A 12,922-nucleotide genomic window follows, 5' to 3' on the forward strand; every position below is an offset into this window, starting at 1 on the left:
ATAGAAACTATCGTTGAGCCTGCTGGGACATCTTATGGGGTTTTTGTATCTTTTACCCAATGGCAGTCAGAAGAGTAAACAGGGTTCATGGAGGGGAGGCTGATTTCAGTCATATTCTGAGTTGTGCCCACAGCTCTGCAATTCCTTGTGGTCATAGACAGAGCAGTTGCCATACCAAGTCATGATGCATCTATATAGATTCTATACTATAGAATGTTTACTGCCATGTATCAATAAGAGGGGACAGGCCAAACTCTCTTAGCCTCCTGAGGAATTAAAGCTGTTGGTGAGCTTTCTTGAGCACACTATCAATGTGGTTGGACCATGCCAGGCTACTGATGATGTTGACCCTTTTTCCGATCCCCGTTCTGGCTCCCTTATTACCCCTTCTCTCCTCACCTGCCCATCACCTCCCTCCGGTTCACCTCCTCCTTCCTGTTCTCCCATGGTCCACTGTGCTCTCCTATCAGATTCCTTCTTCTTCAACACTTTACCTTTTCCACCTATCACCTCATAGCTTCTCACTTCATCCTCTCCCCCACCCCCGCCGATTCACTCACCGGGTTTCACCTATTACCTGCCCCTACCCCACTACCTTCTCATTCTGGTCTCTGGTTTCTTTCCCCTTTCTTTTCAGTCGCATCAACTGCCTATTCTTTTATATGGATGCTGTCTGACTGCTGACTTCCCCCAGCATGTTGTATGTGTTGTTTTTGATAATGTTTACTCCCAGGAATTGGAAACTCTCAACTTCAGCAATGTTGATGTAAACAGGAACATGGGCTGACCTGCTCTTTTGTTTTGCTGACTTTGAAGGAAAAGTTGTTGTCATAGAACATAGAAACCTACAGCACATTACAGGCCCTTTGGCCCACAATGTTGTGCCAACCATGTAACCTACTCTAGAAACTGCCTAGAACTTCCCTACTACATAACTCTATATTCCTCTAAGCTCCATGTACCTATCTAAGAGTCCCTTAAAAGACCCTATTGTGTCTGCCTCTACCACCGTTGCTGGCTCTGCATTCCACACTCTCACCGCACTCTATGTGAAAAATTTACCTCTGACATCCCCCCTGTACCTACTTCTAAGCACCGTAAAACTACAATCCATCTTGTTAGCCATTTCAGCCCTGGGAAAAAGCCTTGAGCTATCCACACAATCAATGTCTCTCATCATCGTATACACCTCTATCAAGTCACCTCTCATCCTCTGTTGCTCCAAGGAGAAAAGGCCAAGTTCACTCAACCTATTCTTATAAGGCATGCTCCCCAATCCAGGCAACATCCTTGTAAATCTCCTTTACACTTTCTCTATACTATCCACATCCTTCCTGTAGTGAGGTGACCAGAACTGAACACATTAGTCCAAGGGGAGGGGTCTAACTGAAGTCTTATATAAGCTGTAACAATATCTCACAGCTCTTGGACTTAATCCCACGGTTGATGAAGGCCATCACACCGTATGCCTTAACCACACTGTTAACCTGCAAAGCAGCTTTGAGTGTCATATGGACACAAACCCCAAGATCCCTCTGATCCTCCACACTGCCAAGAGTCTTACCATTAATATTATATTCTTTCTTCAAATTTGACCTAACAAAATGAACCACTTCACACTTATCTGGGTTGAACTCTATCTGCCACTTCTCAGCCCAGTTCTGCATCCTGTTGATATCCTGCTGTAACCTCTGACAACCCTCCAGACCATCCACAACACCCCCAACTTTTGTGTCATCAGCAAACTTACTAACCCACCCTTGTACTTCCTCAGCCAGGTCAAAATCACAAAGAGGAGAGGTCCTAGAACAGATCCCTGTGGAACACCAGTGGTCACCGTCCTCCATGCAGAATACGAACCATCCACAATCACCCTTTGCCTCTCCGGGCAAGCTATTTCTGGATCAACAAAGCAAGGTCTCCTTCTATCCCAGGCCTCCTCACTTTCTGAATGAGAACACCATATCACTAGGCTCTCAACACTCAGTGTCCACTTTATTAAGTACACCTGTGCACCTGCTCATTAATGCAAATATCTAATCAGCCAATCATGTGGCAGCAATTCAATGCATAAAAACATGCAGAAATGGTCAAGTGGTTCAGTTATTGTTCAGAGCAAACATCAGAATGAGGGAAAGAAGTGTAATCTAAGTGACTTTGAACGTGGAATGATTGTTGGTGCTAGACAGGGTGGTTTGAGTATTGCAGAAACTGTTGACTTCTGGGATTTTCATGCACGAAGATCTCTAGAATTTACAGAGAATGATGTGAAAACAAAAATGATCTGGTGAGGAGTGGTTCTGTGGGTGAAAACAGGCTGTTACTGAGAGAGATCAGAGGAGAACGGTCAGACTAGTTCAGGCTGACAGGAAGGCAACAGTAACTCAAATAACCTTGCGTTACAACTGTGGAGTACAAAAGGGGATCCCTGAACACACAACACTTTGAACCTTGCATGGATGGGCTACAGCAGCAGAAGACCATGAACATATACTCAATGGTCGCTTTATAAGGTACAGGAGGTACCTAATAAAGTGGTTTTGAGGGTATTTCTTTTCTGTACATCAACTTATCAATATTTGAGATATGGCCCATGACTAGGGTACAAAATATTTGTTAACAGATATCGAGGGAGATTTATTGAGTGGGCAAATTTATAGAAGGTGAAGCAGAGTTGGGGAAATATGAGTTATTTGCTTCAGTAGGAGATTAGAAAAGCAGATGATTATTAAATGGAGTGAAACTAATGAATAGTCCTGTTCAGAGAGATCTGCAAGTCTTCACACACACAAAATCAACAAGCAGGTGCAGCGAGTAATGAAGAAAGTAATTGGAATGGTGGCTTTTATTGCAAAAAAGGTTTAGTGCAAAGGGAAGAACTGAACAAGGCTTTGGTGAGTCTACATGTGAAGTTCTGCCTGTAATTTTGGTTGGTTTATTTAAGGAGCCAGCACAGAGAAGGTTCACAATTAACTTCTGTGATGATTGAGTTGTCTTAAAGAAAAGACTGAGTCCATAGTTTCTGACATTTAGAACAATGTAAAATAATACAAATAGATGTAAGAGTCTAAGAGGGCTTTACTGAAAGGATGGTTTCACTAGTCTGGGAGTTAGAACAAGGGTAAAAGAGTCAAAGGCTAACTTAAGGAGTTTTGGCCAATATATCACGCCATTTTAGGGAATTTCTTTTCCTAGCAAGCCATGAATCTTTGGAATTTGATAACCCAGAATGAATATATTCAAGGCTGAGATAGATTTTTAGTTTACCTGAGAATCAAGGCTTATAAAGAATGAGCACTAATGTGGAGTTGAGAGCAAAGATCAGTTCAATCATGATCTCACTGATAGACTGTATTTCACATACTTTTGATCAGTTGTCTTTACATTGTGGAAGTGACTTGTAAACTGGGTGATCATTTGCTGAGTACGAATCTCTCTGTAAGTCTGGTGCTGGGCATTTTAATGCAGGATGCTTATCCTGTCTTTTTCAACTCATGGATATGCGTCCTACGTTTTCCAGCATTAAAGGTTTACGAGTCAACGAAGCAAAGTTGAAGTGCTATTCCATCCCAGTGGATGAAGATGAGATTACTCCACCAAGCACAGATGATGTGGTCTTTTCAACCACTGATTCACAAGCCACAATGATTTGCTCTGGAGAAAGTCATCATACTCCAGGTCAGACAAGAGATAACCCAGGTCAGGTTTCAGACCACAGTACCCAGGTAGATCCTTCGCATGATGGCGGTGGTGAGGAGGTAGAGAAGGAGAGGAAGGTCAAGTGGCCAGCAATGGCAGATGAGAAGGCTTGGCGTGTGTTTGATGAGGATATCAGTATGATGTTGGAGAACACTCTCAGGAGAACATCAAAGAGAAAGTTGGAGGTGATGGGCGATATGATTTACGATGTTGGAAAGTACAGGTTTGATTTGGTTGAGTTGAAGAAAGCAAAGCCTACACAGCAACCAAGCAGGCTCCAGAAGGAGATTAGTAGGTTGAGGAGAGAGTTTAGATCATTGAGACAGAGGTGGAAGGTAACAACTGAGGGTGACAAGCCAGGGCTTGCTGATCTCCGAGAGCATTTTCGAATAAAGTTAGCATCACTCCGTCGTGCAGAGTCACAATGTAAAAAGAGAAGGAAGAGAGAGAAGGCAAGGAAGTCATTCTTTGTGAACCCTCACGAGTTCACAAAGAAATTGTTTGAACAAAGTAAGAGCGGGCAGCTTAACATCTCTCAACAAGAACTTGAGGATCACCTAGCAAGCACTTACTCTAACGAACAGTGGGAGGCTCCTTTGCTTGACATTTCAGGGCTTATGAAGCCTACCAAGCCAGGAGTGAAGTTTGATCTGTCAGAACCCAAACTGGCAGAAGTCAAACGGTTCATCAGAAAGGCAAGGTCAGGCTCAGTGCCAGGACCTAATGGAGTGCCGTATAAGGTGTTCAAGAAGCGTGGAGTGCTGAGGAAGTACTTGTGGAGATTGTTAAAGGTGGTGTGGAGACAAGATGTTGTTCCTTTGTCATGGAGTGAGGCTGAAGGAGTATACATCCCAAAGGAAGAGAATTCTACTACATTGAATCAGTTTCGACCAATTTCACTCCTGAATGTAGAGGGGAAGATTATGTTTGGCATTCTAGCAGAAAGAATATCTTCATTTGTGATAGAGAATGGATTGGTAAATACATCTGTGCAGAAGACAGGAATACCAGGCTTCCCGGGATGCCTTGAACATACTAGTATGATATGGCATACCATCCAGGAGTCGAAAAGGTTGAGAAGAAATCTGGCTGTAGTTTGGCTTGATCTTGCAAATGTGTATGGTTTTGTTCCCCATGTCCTGATTGAGTTTGCGATGGAATTCCTATGGATTCCTGCTAAGGTGAGGAACTTTGTTATGCAATACTACAACGATTTCCAGATGATGTTTTTCACTCAGCAGTTTACAACCAGGTGGCAGAGCTTGGATGTTGGAATCCCAATGGGATGTGCAATTTCACCCATCCTTTTTGTGTTAGCCATGGAGGTCATTGTGAGGGCTGCAGAATCAGTGGAGCCAGGTGCTGCACTTGATGGTGGAGGGGAGTTACCACCAATACAAGCGTTCATGGACGATCTCACCCTTTTGGGTCCTAGGATGGAGGCAGTGGAAAATGTACTATCTAGGCTCAAGGAGCTAATGGATTGGGGAAGAATGAAGTTCAAGACCAAGAAGTCAAGGAGCGTTGTTCTTAGGAGAAGAAAGCTGGTTGACTTTCATTTCACCCTTTGTGGAGAGGAGATTCCATCCATTCGGGACCAACCAGTTAAGAGCCTTGAGCGATGGTGCACAGAGGAGCTGAGAGACACCAAGAGAGTTCAAGAGACAAGAGAACAGATCAGCAGAGGTCTGATGTCTGTGGACACGTGTAGCTTGCCTGGCAAGTTGAAGTTGTGGTGCTTGCAGTATGGACTGATGCCACAGATAATGTGGCCACTAACTGTCTATGAAGTGGCAGTGTCCCATGTTGAGGCAATGGAACGGAAGATCAACAAGTATGTGAAGAAGTGGCTTGGAGTACCAAGCAGCCTCACCAATGTTGCTATCCACAGTAGCCAGACGAAGCTTACTATCCCAGTGCAATCCTTTGTTGAAGAGGTCAAGGTAGCCAAGGTAAGATCATTCTTGATGCTTCGAGACTCAAAAGACCCTGTCATCAAGAACACCCAGCCGGATGTGAGATCAGGCAGGAAGTGGTCAGCCCGTGTAGCAGTTGATGAGGCAGAATCTAGATTGAAGCACAAGGAGACGGTTATGGCTATCCAGCTAGGCCGCCAGGGACTTGGATGGACAATCCACAAGTGGTGGTCATCTTCTACAGGTAAGGAGCAACGTGAGCTTGTAACACAAGAAATACGAGAGGTAGAAGAGGAGAAGAGGTTAGCTAAAACAGCTGGCCTGGCCGAACAAGGGGCTTGGACCTGGTGGGAAAGTGTTGAACAACAACATCGATCTTGGAATGTTCTGTGGCAGATGGAACCACTCTGCATTTCTTTTCCACGCAGAGCAGCGTAAAATCTGCTCCCAACACCTGCCGACCTCAGCACCTGGTATGAAGATAAGACAGACAGGTGTGCTGCTTGTGGCGAGAAGGGAAGGCTTCAACGTATTTTGAGTGCATGCAGAGTCAATTTTTCCAGCGGCATGTACACTTGGAGACATAACAACGTTCTCAAAGTTGTGACAGAAGCGGTTGAGCAGAGAGTACTGCGGCGCAACTTATCTCATGCCCCATGTTGCACAGAACATCGCATATCATTAGTGAAAGAAGGCTCCAAGCCAAGGGTGTACAGCGCAGGCTCACGATCAAGCATACTTTCTTCAGCCAATGACTGGTGTGTCAAGGCCGACGTGGATGGGAAAGGCAGTTTCCCAGGGCAAATAGCTTTCACCACATTGCGTCCAGATGTAATCGTATGGTCTGACAGCAGTAGAGAAGCGGTTATTGGTGAACTCACAGTCTCCTGGGAAGACAACATCGATGAAGCCCATGAGCGCAAGTTAACCAAGTATACAGAATTAAGATCAGAGTGCAGAGACAGAGGGTGGAAGGTCTCATGCTATCCATTCAAAGTAGGCTGCCGTGGGTTTATTGCGTTCACTTTCCAGAAGTGGCTGCGTGACCTTGGCTTCACTAGAAGAGAGATCAAGTCAACCAGCAGGGCTGTAGCTGAGGCAGCAGAGACAGGATCCGCATGGGTTTTGACCAAGTATGTCCAGAGGGGCAGATAGTCGGACAGTGTATACATCTTTTGCAAACCCTTCAGTAGTTGTGAAGACACCTGAAGAGTAGACTATCTGTTGGATGGAAGCGACCAACAACTCTAATAGAGGCAGATGCCAAGTTTTTAACCTCACCAGTGGGAGGTGGTGCTTTATCACTGCTGGCCCACCACCTCGAGGGAGTCTTGATCATAAGCGGGCTGAAACTCCTGAAGACAGGTGGCAGATCAACTGATAATCCCACTGGTGATAGCACAGGACAGTTAACATCTTAGTCCATGTGTATTTTCAATTCTTTGGAGATCACACAAATTATTGCATGTTCTTAGCTATTCTGAGCCAAATCTCACTGGCTTCTTTAAGAAATAGAGCAGTCCTTGTGATGTAAGTGTTCCTGCAATGCTTTTAGGGGGTTTGAGAATATTGACTTAGTAATGATAAAAGAATGTCAATATACATCTAAGTCAAGAGGGGACCTGGGGGAGATTGTGGAAGAGATAGTACTTCCAAGTTTTCCTGTTCTTCCCATTGGTAGGTTTGGAAGATACAGTGCTATTGAAGAGGTCTTAGCAAGTTGCCAGTTGCATCCTATATGTAGCCACAGTATGCCAGTGTTAAGGCAGTTGAGTGCTTAGACTAATGAATGAGATGCTAAGCAAGTTGATAGCTATCTCCAGGATCATTGCAAGCTTCATGTGTACGGTGGCTACACCCTTACTGCACATTTGAGAGTATTATATTAGACTCTTGACATATCATGTAAGCAGTGAGTCTTTGCACTTTCCATAGAAAGCCCAATCTTTTTGTCTGCTTTAGTACTCGCAGTATTTGTTGAGCTTCCATTCGATAGGGAGCCTTGATTAATACCTATCAATGAAAGCATCAGTGAATGTCAGCGAGTGCCAGGCATCTCTCTCTCTCTCTGGATACTATTTCCTTAAAGTCTGACTGAAGCTTGAGGAAGAGCCTTCATATTTCCATTTGGCAATTTGTTGTCATTTGTCCTTTAAATTACATTAAGCACTTTAGCATAACTCCCATTCATGCTTCCGGAAGGGTTTCTGATCCTGTGGTGTATGTGCAGGAGCACGTTCAGAATGGTGTGAGGTCCTGGGTTGACGCCCCTGATCTATCCATACCACCTATATAAGATCTGCTTCGCTGTCATATCCATCCAAGTACTGGACACTGCTCTACTCTGCCATTCTCCTCATGATTTCCACATGCGCATCTACACACCCCACAAATCCCAAAGTTCAAAGAGCATTTATTATCAAAGCATGTGTACGTTACACATCCTTGAGATTTGTCTCCTAACAGCAGCCACTTCTGCTATTCTGTTTTAACATCTTGGCTACATTTTTTATTTGGCTAATTTCTCTCTATGCCTTGCTTTCCTTTCTGTTACCAATATTGGTGTCACTTAACCATCATCCATGTTCCATCCAATCACTACAAATTACTCTTCTCTTTCCGTTCTATTATTTTCCTTCCTCATTTGCTCGTAATGTAATATCTGACAAGGAGCTATGAATCTAAAACATTAATATGGCATTTTTCAATTTGTCACAGATGCTATGAGACGAAGTGTGCCACAACAATTTCCAGTTTATTTTCAATTTTCAGCTTCAACAATAATTTGCTTTTTTATTTCAAGTGTCATCAACCTTGAGTTCCTATTGTTAAGCTTAGCCATGACAATCTGATATTACTGCAGTCATCTCTGTGATCCATTACATCTTCAATGTTCCATCTGGCTTTAATCTATCTTATAAATGTTCTATCCCTTCCATACTATCAAAATCCCCCAAAATAATATTTTTGAATAATATTTTATCTTTTCTCCTCTTCGACACTGTCTTGAAGTGAACAATATAGGTCGCAATTATGGTGTCTAATTCAACTTTGTGTGTTCATCTTCAGATCAATATCATCTTTGTTTTCTTCCATTGGTACAGCAGCAGTTGTTTCCTCCTCTATCTCAATCCATCTGATATCGTAACCTTATCTTACCACTACTTTGTCATATTTGAACACCAACCTTCTATCCTCCAGCCTCTGTAAACTTTACTACTCAATGGCTGAAATTCTATCCTACTTCATACCTTATTGACTACTATTCCTACCTTGTTACCTACACTACAATGGTTCCATTATGATGAAGGGTCATTGCCCTGAACCATGAGCAGGCTGTGTCTCCTCTGATAGTGAGTACTTCCAGCATTTAATTTTATTTCAAATTTCCAGCATTTGTAGCATTTTCATTATCATCATCATGATGTGCCATGTTGAATGATGTGGGCGATCATGGTCTTCGATCATGATTGCTCTTGGCAAATTTTTCTACAGAAGTGGTTTGCCATAGCTGGCTTCTAGGCAGTGTCTTTACAGAATGGGTGGCCTTCAAAGTTTGTCTGCCTAGCGTCAGTGGTCGTATAACCAATACTTGTGATATTCACCAGCGGCTCATACAACCATCTGCCACCTGCTCCCATGGCTTCATGTGGCCTTGATCAGGGGGCTAAGCAAGTGCTACACCTTGCTCAAGGGTGCCCTGCAGGCTAGCGGAGGGAAGGAATGCCCTACGCCTCCTTTGGTAGAGACGTATCTCCACCCCACCACCCTATGTTGCAATTTGCTTTTGCAGATTGCTAACAAGTGCCTTAGTTGTTCAAATTTGTAATGTTCATGCTTGTTTTAAATCCTTGTCCAAAACAATAGTTTTGTTTCCATGATTTCAACCCAGTCTATATCCACCTTCTATTCCTTTAAAACCAGCCTCTTACTTTTCCCTTCCACCTTAACCATGTCAAAAATGTATTTATTATTTCCATCTTATAATTTTCCCATATTGCTAGGTTTTCATGTTCTGTGTTGCAACGTTATATTATTATCAAGAGTTTGCAGGAGCTGATCCAAAATTGCTAATCTCCTCATTGTAGGCAAACTGACTTTCTTCATGAAATACTCTTTTACTTTTGTGGATACCCAGTTAATTTCATCCTCTTGCCTATCAATGGCAGTTGTGCCCACAACCATTGTTTAGAATTCTTCCCTAACTTTATCAACCTCAACATCTTCCTTTTCTTTCAAGACTCATCTTGTGGTCCAAGTGTCTAGAAACTCTGTTCAATGATTCCTTTTCTGAACTGGAGTCCATTATTTTATTCTCTATGAAATACCATGTTCTTCTAACCACCTGCAATTGTTTTCCTTGCACCACTCAATGGATGGCAGAAGATGTCAGACTTTGCTAATATTCTCTCCTCACTAAGTAATGATAATGAGGATAATGGTGTTTTGCCATTTCTACCACAGTTTTATTTACCCCGTTCCTCCTCTGAAGGACAACACTGCAACAAATTATATCATAATGAATAGTCATATTTTATTTTTCCTGTAATGATGTCAAAGAAAGGTGTCTAGATGATTTGTTTTTATCATGGCAATGACATTTTTCATTTAAGACTTTATTATCTCTGGCGTATGTGCTTGGAAAACAAATTAAGCTTCAGAAATGTTCTTGTACCAGGACTGAGCCCAATTGCTTTAACCATTTTGCTCTATAACTACCATTGCAGGGAATACAAAAGAAGCATATGATTCAATGTCTTTCAGTAATAAAGGAAAACAAAGACAGTTTCAAGTAATGTAAGCATTAACATGTTTCTCAGGCTTTGAAACTCTACAAATTAAATTTTAGAAGGATATCTGAAAGGATTATGTTATAAGATGACTCAATCTTTAAAACCTTAATCAGGTTTTCTTACAAATGGAATTATACAGCATGTTTCATTGATTTTGTTGCCAACTTATTTAAGTTTTAAAGTTTTAATTCCAACATCAAATAATAGCAAAATGGGGTTTCTAATATGGTTACAATATATAGTAATATGCCATAGAGTTCAGCTGCCTCCAATATCTTACCTGTGTATGTTCACAATCAAATAATAAATGAGTGCTTTTTCAAACGTGGTAACTTAAAAAAAATCGTAATGTAATTAGCAGTCACTGTGGTTTTAAGCAAGGGCAGTCACGTTTGGTAAATGGACTTCCTCAAGGTGGAACTAGGTAAGCAAGAGGGAACCAGCTGATTTGGAAAACCAGACTTTCAAAAAGCCTTTGATAAGCTTCCACACAATTTGTTGTTACATAAAGTAACAGTTTGCAGTGTTGAGGGAAATGTAGAGGGCTGGAGGTGGCAAGAAAACATTAAGCAGGGTAACATTTAAAAGCTAAGGAGTAAATGAGATCAAAGATGAGCTCCAAATTAATCTACAAACTTTAATTTTATCAGTTTGGATCCATACAGAGTTGTGTACCATCTGTTCCCATTCTAGGTAACTGAAAGAGGACCTTTATTCCCAAGAGGATGTTCTCCTAAATCCACAGGCAGGGACTAATTTTGGATTGAATGCACAGAGACAACAGTTTGACTGCAGTAGTTGTAACAATTGCTCAGTGAGCAGTGTAAACTACTGCCTTGGTAGGAACTGATTACAGTAATGTGGCAAGTTGCCTGCATTCACTAAGCTCTGGCCATCAATTCATGACAGGTGAGGCTTGGTTTTAAAACCTAGTCGGAGTAAACCTTTCAATGGAATGGTGGGACAACACTGGAGGAGGGCACGTAAGTACTCACAGCAGGTGGGAAGAGTTATGTGAGGCTGGGGAGAGTAATGGCTTCACCATTGATATCTGAAAATATAATCTGAGTACTCCATTTATTGCAAGATACAACATCCATTTTCAGGTAGCCTTCAAGTTCAACTTGCATGTTTCTTAACCTCCTCCAAAATCGCTGTCTGAATCGAAGTTGCAGAAACAAGGATGGTGAAGGTGTGTGGATTTCAATTCCTGCAAACAGGTGTCTTTTGTAGTGGTGAGGAAGGGTGGGAGAGGGGAGGATGACATAAATCTGCAACAGATGCCAGAGGATTGGAAACAAAACCCAAGCCTACTGACTGCCATAATTAACCCAAGAGCATCAAGCAGCAATCAGGAAAACCCCTGGGAGAGGCTGAAGAGTTGACAATCTAATCTGAAGTCAAATACCACAGCTTCACAGCTGCTGGCTTTCATCACAGGTGTTGTGCTGGTTCTGACCTTATCAAACTTTGAAGAAAGTTTTAAGAGAATTTGGGTTAACATTGTCAACTTTGTTGTTCAAACTTCAGCACTCATGGAGCTGCCAGCTTGCTTAATACAGTTAGTAGTAACTGGAAATTGCATTGCATCACACCAGATATTTGTGCTCTGCATATTTCAACTTAAATGAAAAGTAAACATTAGTAAACAAAGGTTAGCCTAACGTCGATGGTGGGGAAACTGCTGGAGTCAGTTATCAAGGATGTGATAACAGCACATTTGGAAAGCGGTGAAATGATCGGACAAAGTCAGCATGGATTTGTGAAAGGAAAATCATGTCTGACGAATCTCATAGAATTTTTTGAGGATGTAACTAGTAGAGTGGATGGGGAGAACCAGTGGATGTGGTATATTTGGATTTTCAGAAGGCTTTTGACAAGGTCCCACACAGGAGATTAGTGTGCAAACTTAAAGCACACGGCATTGGGGGTAAGGTATTGATGTGGTTAGAGAATTGGTTAGCAGACAGGAAGCAAAGAGTGGGAATAAACGGGACCTTTTCAGAATGGCAGGCGGTGACTAGTGGGGTACCGCAAGGCTCAGTGCTGGGACCCCAGTTGTTTACAATATATATTAATGACTTGGATGAGGGAATTAAATGCAGCATCTCCAAGTTTGCGGATGACACGAAGCTGGGTGGCAGTGTTAGCCGTGAGGAGGATGCTAAGAGGATGCAGGGTGACTTGGATAGGTTGGGTGAGTGGGCAAGTTCATGGCAGGTGCAATTTAATGTGGATAAATGTGAAGTTATCCACTTTGGTAGCAAAAATAGGAAAACAGATTATTATCTGAATGGTGGCCGATTAGGAAAAGGGGAGGTGCAACGTGACCTGGGTGTCATTATACACCAGTCATTGAAAGTGGGCATGCAAGTACAGCAGGCGGTGAAAAAGGCGAATGGTATGCTGGCATTTATAGTGAGAGGATTCGAGTACAGGAGCAGGGAGGTACTACTGCAGTTGTACAAGGCCTTGGTGAGATCACACCTGGAGTATTATGTGCAGTTTTGGTCC

The sequence above is a fragment of the Mobula birostris genome, chromosome 7, assembly GCF_030028105.1.
Source record: "Mobula birostris isolate sMobBir1 chromosome 7, sMobBir1.hap1, whole genome shotgun sequence".
In the NCBI taxonomy this organism is placed as follows: Eukaryota; Metazoa; Chordata; class Chondrichthyes; order Myliobatiformes; family Myliobatidae; genus Mobula; species Mobula birostris.